This window comes from Myripristis murdjan, chromosome 12, assembly GCF_902150065.1.
Source record: "Myripristis murdjan chromosome 12, fMyrMur1.1, whole genome shotgun sequence".
Lineage (NCBI taxonomy): Eukaryota > Metazoa > Chordata > Actinopteri > Holocentriformes > Holocentridae > Myripristis > Myripristis murdjan.
Genome location: NC_043991.1, coordinates 21264398 through 21273553, shown reverse-complemented (window position 1 = coordinate 21273553; position 9156 = coordinate 21264398). Strand labels below are relative to the sequence as shown.

The 9156-nt window shown below is 41.1% G+C and overlaps 1 pseudogene; it reads right to left on the bottom strand.

Moving 5' to 3' along the window:
* Nucleotides 1–765: 765 nt before the first annotated feature.
* LOC115369290 (uncharacterized) lies at nucleotides 766–1892 on the bottom strand (annotated as a pseudogene).
* Between the last annotated feature and the right edge of the window lie 7264 nt (nucleotides 1893–9156).

Genomic DNA, 9156 nt, shown 5'->3' with positions numbered 1-9156 from the left:
GTTCTGAAACAACAACAGCACTTTTGATGCTTGAAGACGTTTCATTTATCATCCAAGAAACTTCAATTCTAATGGACTGGTGGGGAATCCCAGGCATTTCACCTATGTGGGGATGTTGTCCAGGTCATTGAAACTACTGGATTGTCAGTGCCCCTTCCTGTTGTGATCACCGTTGTTAGTGTTGGTGGAATCACTTGACTTTAGGAGTGAATGGTGGTCATTGGGGTCACGAGAAGTCAAGGGTGTGTGGTTCATCCTCCTGGGAAGGGATGACAGGACAGCGTTGTAAGTCGGAGACAGATGGTGTCTGAGACCTCCTCCTTTTTTGAGAGATGGTCTCTCAAACCATCTGTCCTCTCTATCCAAGATGTGTATGTTGTGGTCCTTGAAGAAGTGTCTATTTTCTTTCAGATGCAGGTAAACTGCTGAGTCCTGACCTGAGCAGTTGGACCTTCTGTGTTGACCCAGGCGTTTAAGTGGTTGTTTGCTTTCGCCAATATACAGGTCTGTACATTCCTCGCTGCAGTGAACTGCATACACCAGGTTGCTCCTCTTGTGTTTTAGTGTGGGGTCTTTGGGGTGGACCCGTTTCTGTTTTAATGCATTGCTGGGTTTGAAAAACAGCTGGATGTGGTGTTTGTTGAAAATCCTCCTGAGTTTCTCAGATAATCCTGAGACATATGGAATGACAATGTTGTTACGTTTCTTCTTCTTTTCTTCTTCACCCGCACTGTTGGGTGTTTTTCCTGGATCTTGTTGCTGTTTTCAGCAACAAGATCCTTCAGACTTCAGAACTCTGCTCTCTACTTCTTCCATGTAGAGTTTTGACAGAATGAGAAATGCTGGTGACCCCATTGCATAGCCATTTTTGTCTGTAAAACTCCTTGTTGTACTGGAAACAGGTGGTCTTCAGGCAGAGGTCCAGCAGTTCACATATCTGGACTGGGGTAAGGTTGGTCCTACTCTCCAGGGTGATGTCTTGTAGAAGGCATTATCTTGCAGTTTCCACTGCTTCCCTAGTAGGAAAGCGAAAGTGAAGAATGAGGTCACATCAAAGGAAGCTATGGTTTCATCCAGGTCCAGCCTCAATCCTCGGACTTTGTTCACAAAGTCCATGGAGTTCTGAACAAGGTGAGGGGTGTTGCCAACCAAGGGAGCCAAGATAGTTGCTAGATGTTTGGCAAAGTTGTATGTGACCAAGTTGATGCTACTGACAATGTGCCTGAAGGGGGCTACGTCTTTGTGAATTCCACACATGCCCGGGATGGCATCTCCAGGATATAAGCAAAAAGTGTACTGTTCTCAGCTGATGGTTCCCTCTTTCTGTAGTCTTTGGAGACAATCTATGGCCTTTTTCTTATACCCACTGGTGGGATCTCGCTTCAATGTTTCATACATACAGAGGTCATTGCACTAAGTAGTGCAATGACCCTGTCATATTTAGAACCACTGCAGTGGTTTCCCCTGTCAGCCAGTAGGATGGTAATATCCTGATTTTTGTTCAAAGATGTCACCGCCTTCCTTTCCTGGATGATAAGGTTGGAGGGGGGTGCATTGGCACTGGAAAGGGCTGCTGATATCTTCAATTTGATCTGTTCTGCCACTGTTTCCACTAAGCTGTTTTTCTTTATGGCCCACTCTGTTGCAGTGATGAGATCCACTATGGGTAACCTTCAGGGTGTGAGTACTTTGGCTAGTACATCTTTCTCTGGTTGGGTAAGCTCCCTGTCTAACAGGTTCTCCCATCTATCCTGTTTTTTTGTCCAATGCAGGGTTGTCCTCCTTCTGTCTTGAAGTGAGTTCTTGTGTTTCTCTGGTGTTGTAGGCTCTGGGCAGAGTTTGGAATTTCTGTGACTGACGTTATTGAATATTGTGACCCCAACGGCCACCATTCACTCCTGGGAGACCCTAACGACTGTTGTTCACTCCTGAAGTTAGATGACCACCACCAACACTAACAATGGTCATCACAACAGAAAGGAGCACTAATGATCTAGTAGTTTCAACATCTTGGACAATGTTCCCACACAGGTTAAATGCCTGAGACTCTCACCCATCTATTAGAACTGAAGAAGCTTCTTGATGAGAAGTAAAATGTCTTGAAGAACAAATAGCCCAGCTGCTCTCGATTCAACCCTACGTGGATAACCATGATCTGGATGACTGAGAACCTACACGGGCAGCGCTTTCAATTGTTCTGAAACAACAGCTATGTATTTCAGCAGGTTTTCAACGGCTAGATTTCTCAGCAAGCTGTTACTCGTGCGTCATTACACATGGCAGACTGTGTGTGAATAGCCTGTGTGTTCAACATAGCTTCATTTTGATGAAGAATTGAGGTCAGGTCAGGGTCGTTATTTCAGCAAACGCCAAGGTATGGCAATGTGATCTGACATGACAGGAATATTCATCACTGAATATTCCTGCCACAATGGCACTCAGTGAACAGCTGACTGCTATGCGAGGCGTTGGCGCAACATGATCTTATTTCAAGCATTAGTGAGAATCTAGTGAGAATGCTGTGTTTTTTGACAGTGACAGTGTAGCTATGGTGACAGCACCATGTTCTAACACCCTCTTAAGAGGGCAGCACAGTCAGATCTAATTGTTTTTGTTGTTGCCATGGATGCAGTTTTGGATTTGCAGATTTGCAGTCAGTCAGTTATGTTATTAGGCAGCCTCATTAAAAAAAAAAAAAAAAAAAAACGATAATATTCATACTTACTGGTTAGGGGTAGGGTAGGTTGCGGCATGGTCTGTGCAACTGTAGCTAACATCTGTAAGATCGCCATCATATTGTTTTACCTGAACTGCCATAAAGTACGATTGGATAAGTGCTTTGTCCAGGAAATCACAGGTGAAGAGCCCTTTGTCCTTCAGTTCTCCTAGTCGCTGGATCCAGTGTTCAGTCTCTTCCTTCCTCATCAGTCCCCACCAGCTCTTGTCATGCTTACTCCTATTATTGAACAATTTTCTCTTGCCCTGTCATCTTCATCATTTCGCCGCAAATACTGTTGGATGTCTCTTAGCAAAGCACTTGGACAATGGAGCAGGTTAAGTTCAGGATAAGAGCTCAGCAGGTATAAAAGCCCCACCTACTGACCAATCAATTCTCTTGGAAAATGGCCTGCCCATTTGATGAGAACCCAGTGGATCTAGGTGCACAAGTTGTGCACCTTTTTTCCAATTTAGGCTGAGTATTTTTTTCCCTTTCTTCTTCTTTTATAAAATTAATACTTTTTATTCATTTTTTTTTTTTAATTTAAATTTAAAATATATATATATTTTTTTTACTCATGACTCTACACTGTCCAACCAAAAATGTATCTTGTACACGGATGTTGTGATTTTTAAAAATATTTTTGAAAATAAATGAGGGGAATTTAATTCAGAGGGTTAAATAAAAGCCTGATAAAATACACGCCAGCCTCTGGGCTCCTTTAGGTTTCCATTAGTTTGCTCATATTTAGTATGGGTGTCTACCCTGAAAAGTCCACGAGAGTTGATGCCAAATGTTTTACAGATTTTAAGTGACAGTGAAATAATATTTCAACCAGCAGAATAAACACGATGCGTGAGATGGTTTATAAAATGAAATATCAAAATCAGTTGAATCAAAGTGACGATTCTGATGAAACTCAAACTGAGGGCAGACCTCCATTAAGGGTCGACCCTCACTGTTAGAGATAAATGTTACTATAGTTAGATCTACTCGTGCCATCATGGTGGAGAAGTAATATTATAATCCCACTAATTTACGCATTGACACAGTCGGTGATTTTTTTGCCAGCATTCCTTGGGGCTTTTGGCAGCTGCAACTGTGTTGCTTTTTGCCTGGATGATGGATTTATATTCCTTGTATTTATTCAAGATTATTGTCTGCTCCTCCGCCGTTAAGTATGCGGCTTGGGTGGATTTTTCCATGTCTGCGATTGGTCGTATGCAGCAAACACTGCCCTTTTTATGTGAACGCGCACATATCTAGCTTGGAAAACCCTGGGTTCAGTTAGCGAGTTGATAACCAGCTTTGTGGTACCGAAAATCTGGATTGCGGATGTCTGGTTAAGTGAAGCCAGATAACTAAGAGAAACCCCGGGCATGATATTTAGTGTACAAGAGCAACATGAGGGTGAAACAATAACCCGGAAAAACCTGGAATCCCAGGTTTCAGTAATAATCTTGTCTGATGCATGTGGTAACTATAAACAAACATTACAACAAGGTTTTGTGTTAAACATGTTTTGAACTGAAAATACATGCTCAGACATGATTTATTTTCTGTGCAGCATTCAAAGTTTGCATAAGCATCACACGCACAACTTAGAACAATAATGTTAGCTTGCTTAGCATGTAAACAAAACTAGCAAGTCAACAACTTTACTAAAACAGCCAAACACAAAGAAACTGCAACAACATGAGACATAGCAAGCCAGCTAATATTACCTACCAGTCTAACAGCAGGGATGCTAGCTTGGCTTCTGTCTTGCAGCCTCTGACTTCACGACACTCCTGCCAGCGGCTAAAAACCAGTCCAACATTTACTCCAGTGTTTCGTCTTTCTCGGTCACTCTCTTTTTTCTTCCTTGCTTCCTCCGTCAATATTTTCCTCAGGTTTCTTGGGCTCTTGGGATCACAGTTGGTGCTGGTGATGTGACGACATAGTGCCGAAATTGTTACGGCCATCTGCGATCCACTCCACCAAACTTCCATAGTGCAGGAACAGGCTTTCAAGGTCGTGAAAGAGACACCATTCTACTCATTACATGTCAGTGTAGCATTCAAATGATGTTGAAGTTGAATTTTAAGGCAAAATTGTTACATTCTGTTGCTTTAAGTTTAAGGATGGTATTGAATTATTTGTGTACCGTGACTGTTGTGTACTGTGTATTTGTTTGGACTGTATTTGTACTGTGATTGTCTATTCTTTTGGTGTATCTCTGCTAGGTGTTTTGTCATAACATCTGGATTTATGTTGCTTCAAAGTAAAAATTGTATGTTGAGACCAGCCAAAGCAGTGTCATCCCTCACAAGTAAACCAAAATTGCGAAGATATTAAATGTATTATATAAAGCTGAACTTTTAGAAAAATGTTTGGAAGGGTAATGTATTCGGCACAATGCTGGAATTCATTACTTGCCTAATATGGATTCAGATTTGGGTGCATCCCAGATAGATAGATAGATAGATAGATAGATAGATAGATAGATAGATATAGAGGCAGGCTGTTGTGTTTATTGTGTTCATTGTGATGAAGGCAGGCAGGCAGACTAGGAGGCCATTGAAGATGTCATAAATGGTCACTGAGATGCCAATGACGTTACTGATGATGGTGCAATAAGTCGCTATTGTGGTGGCAGGTCAAGTGGCCAAGAATCAATGCACAGTCAAAGGTATGTACCACACCAGTGTCTCTTAAGATTTTAAGTGCCACTTCCTTCCTTCCAGGCAAGGACACAAAGTCATCTGAAATAAATGCAGAATAATCACCTTTGCTTTCACACTCACACACAGTAGAACGCAGGGCATCAGAGTGACACTCAGTTTACAGCACCAGCTGGACTTAAGACACAACAGGCATGGCCAAAGCAACAGGTTTTACTTGCACAGCACCGGAAAACTTTGCTTTTCCCTTACGAGCTTGGCATTCATTTTCCAGTGCCCTTTATGCTGGTAATAATTACAGGTTGTCTGGGGTCATTTTTCTTCCAAGTGCTACACTTAGGCTTGGAAGAACTAAACTCCCCATGTGACTCAGAAGGTTTACTCGTGTGCACTGAAAAACTATTCTTCTGTACATTAACACACAGTTCGCCAAATGTATTTTTATGAGTCAGAACATACTCATTGGCCAAAACTGCTGCTTATTGTGGAGTTTTCACTTTTTGTTCATTTCTGTAAGTAATAATACTGTCTGGCATGCATTTTTTTTAGTGGCTCAAGTGCAACTAAATCTCACAGTTCTTGAAAAGTTTTAATTTCTGAAGCAGACCACCAGCAATTAAAATATACAACCAAATCCCACACAAACTCAACATAAGTCTGGTGTTCCTTCCCGATAGACTTCAGGAACCAGCTCATACGCCTGCAACACTGTAGTTTTCACATCATAATTCTTACTCCGCTACAGTCAAAGAACCATAGGCCTCCTGTACCTTACCTGTGAGGACACCTTGTAACAACATTTACTCCTCAGACCAATCTCGGGACTCTGCCACCCACTCAAACAAAGAGTAAAAACAGGTCTGGGTCTTTTTATGTGAACTTGGGAAGCAATTTCAAGTTATTTCCAACATTAAATAGACTTTCCTCCTGAACAGCACCCCTGTCAGACAGCTTTCCCTCATTTATCAATTTCAACTTATAATGTTTAAGCTCCAATTTTCTCTGCTCATTTTTTTGTTTCATCACTTCCACTTCCCGTTGTTTATGCTGGATCATTTTCTCATGTTCCAATTCAAGCATTAACAACTCCTTTTGCTGTTTAAATGTTAAAACCTCAAGGCTTATTGCTGGAGAAAACACATCAGGTTTACCCACATCCTGAAAAGACAAAATAGACGTTTTACAGTTTCAAACATTTATCAATCACCTCAATACCAAAGTGCTCATCGCTTTTTAATATTTGGTCTTTTGTACACTGATTCAATAACTCCACTCAAAGAGCCTGAATAAAATCCACCACATATCCCATATTCAAATCCACTTACCTATAAGTAGAGGATAGTCACCAGTGCAGGCTCATACTCAAGAATGGCAAGAGTTCAATCCCCCAACCTACCTCATCAAATACTATTATAACTCAGCCCTAGTTTTCGAGCGGTTAATTGTGGGGGGTAGTTATACACTCTAAATCAGTGGGGTGGGAAAGTAATTAGTTTGACCAGTGATATCCCATGAGCCACTGAGATGTTCCCAAACAGAATGCACTACCCACATTCACCACCGCATTCTAGTTGAAACAACTGATTCAGCTGAAAGCTACCAGGGGAATAGAATCTCAATCCATCTCAACTCTCAACAAAGGAAATCAAAGCAAATTGAGTTTTGTAAAATGCTGATATGTATGTTAAACTTAGTACACAGGTCAAGTATGCTTTCCAGCGCTCAGATGGAATAATATTCAACAATAGTGGACTATCACTAACTCTCTGACTACACTCGTCTGGACATAGTCATTCAACATACTTATAAATTGCCAATCATTACATCATCAGTTGACCTCACTGACATCTCAATGACCATTTATGACATCTTCAATAACCTCCTTTTCTGCCTGCCTACATCACAATGACCATTATTTACAAAGTCAACAGCACTCTATCTACTTACCTACCCACCCACTCACTCGGATCTCAATGACCATTTATAACATCAGTATCCTCCTTTGCTGCCTGTCTCTTCCCATTTTATCTGTCAATCTGGGCTCTATCAGAATATTTTCCTAGTGCTCATAAAATTCATAGTTTTCACATAATTTTACAAAAAACTGATCTTTGCAAGGCTTTTCAGTTCTGTGCACTGTCCATGGTGCTGATTAGGACACTCAGTCACACAAGGGCAGCTCCAACAGGTCATTGGACTTGTCATAGTTGGGAAAATTCAGGTTTTTAACTAATGGTTTAAAAGTGTTCACATAGCATTGGGGAATCCTAGCTTCAGAAATTTGCTTTTATCAACAGTTATTGCTGAAGCCCCCAGACCGTTGTCAGTCTGGAAGCACAACCTTCAGCACTCCAATAAGCCTACTGAACAGAGGCGGTCCTGGCTAGTTTTGCGCCCTGGGCGAACCATCCCGCAACCCCCACCCCACCACATCAGGCCTATCATTTGTTTACATCCTATCAACTAAGAATAACACACTAGAAATTACTCATAAAGCTATATCTGACAGGACCAAGCAAAACGTGAACCCAAATGCACGACTCCAGACAAAGGTTCTGAATGAAAACAGTCTTTATTGGCAAAAGTAACAACTCAAATACTCTCTCACAAGGAGGACAAAAACATAACCAAAATCACTCAACTAGGAGGAATTCACACTCTGCTAGGAGGAAATATAATGCAAAGTAACAACTAAAATTCTATACAAAAGTATCAACAGAAATACTCACTGTGGCGTGGTCAAGAAAACAAAGGAAATAACAAGACCAAGTATCAACCAAAAAACTGTGGCACTAAGGCAAAAAGGCAAGACAAACTGTGGCAAACAAGACTAGAATGGCGTGGTTTACTTGGCAGACGGCACAAGACAAACTGGCACAGGACAAGGGAAAACGCTGACTACATATACACACTCACACACAAGGTAATGGGGAACAGGTGGAAACAATCAGGGCGGGGAAAGACAATCAACTGGGGAAACACAACAGGAAGGGCAAGTTACCTGACACAAAAGGAAAGTGGGATTTCAAAATAAAACAGGAAATCACGAGACCAGACATGACAACACTTAACACTTTTTCCTTTTCATGACAATATCACATATAGCTTACAAAATGTAATGTCAGTGTATAGGAAGTTATTTAGGTTACCATAGACCCACGTATAGCAAAAAAAATTAAAAATTCCACAGTCAGGACGTATTGTTTACCAAATCCACAGACTAACAGGCCAATGTGAACTTGCACTTGTTGTGTTGCAAACACAAACTAGCCTATGGGTGAAATTAATTCCATGACATGATGCCTAAAATTCTAATAGTTGCTAGTTCAGCAAAACTAAAAACCAAAAAAAAAAAAACTTGTGGCTAAGTGGCAACATATTAGCAAGAGGCTAATAAATAGGGTATAGGCTACTGTTTCATTACATGCACAATTAACGTCACGCATAGAGACTTGCATACCTTTATCTTTTGAGCGTTTCTCCTCTTCTTCTCTCCTTCTCTTTCTGAACTGGGCACCTGATGTTTTTTTTTTGGCCTTTTGTCCATGATACTCCATTGACTTTTTGTTGTTGTTGTTGTTGTTTGGCATTTTCACATAACCCAATAAATGACATGTAGCTATAAGGGGTCTATATTAATTTTATGAATGAAATACAATTTATTTGGAAGCAGCAGTTTTTGTTGTTTGGCCTGGGATCTTTCATATCAGAGGTTAGTCTATCCCCCGCCCCCCTCCCCTTTGCTTTTCCTGAGACTCACAACCTGCGCACAGC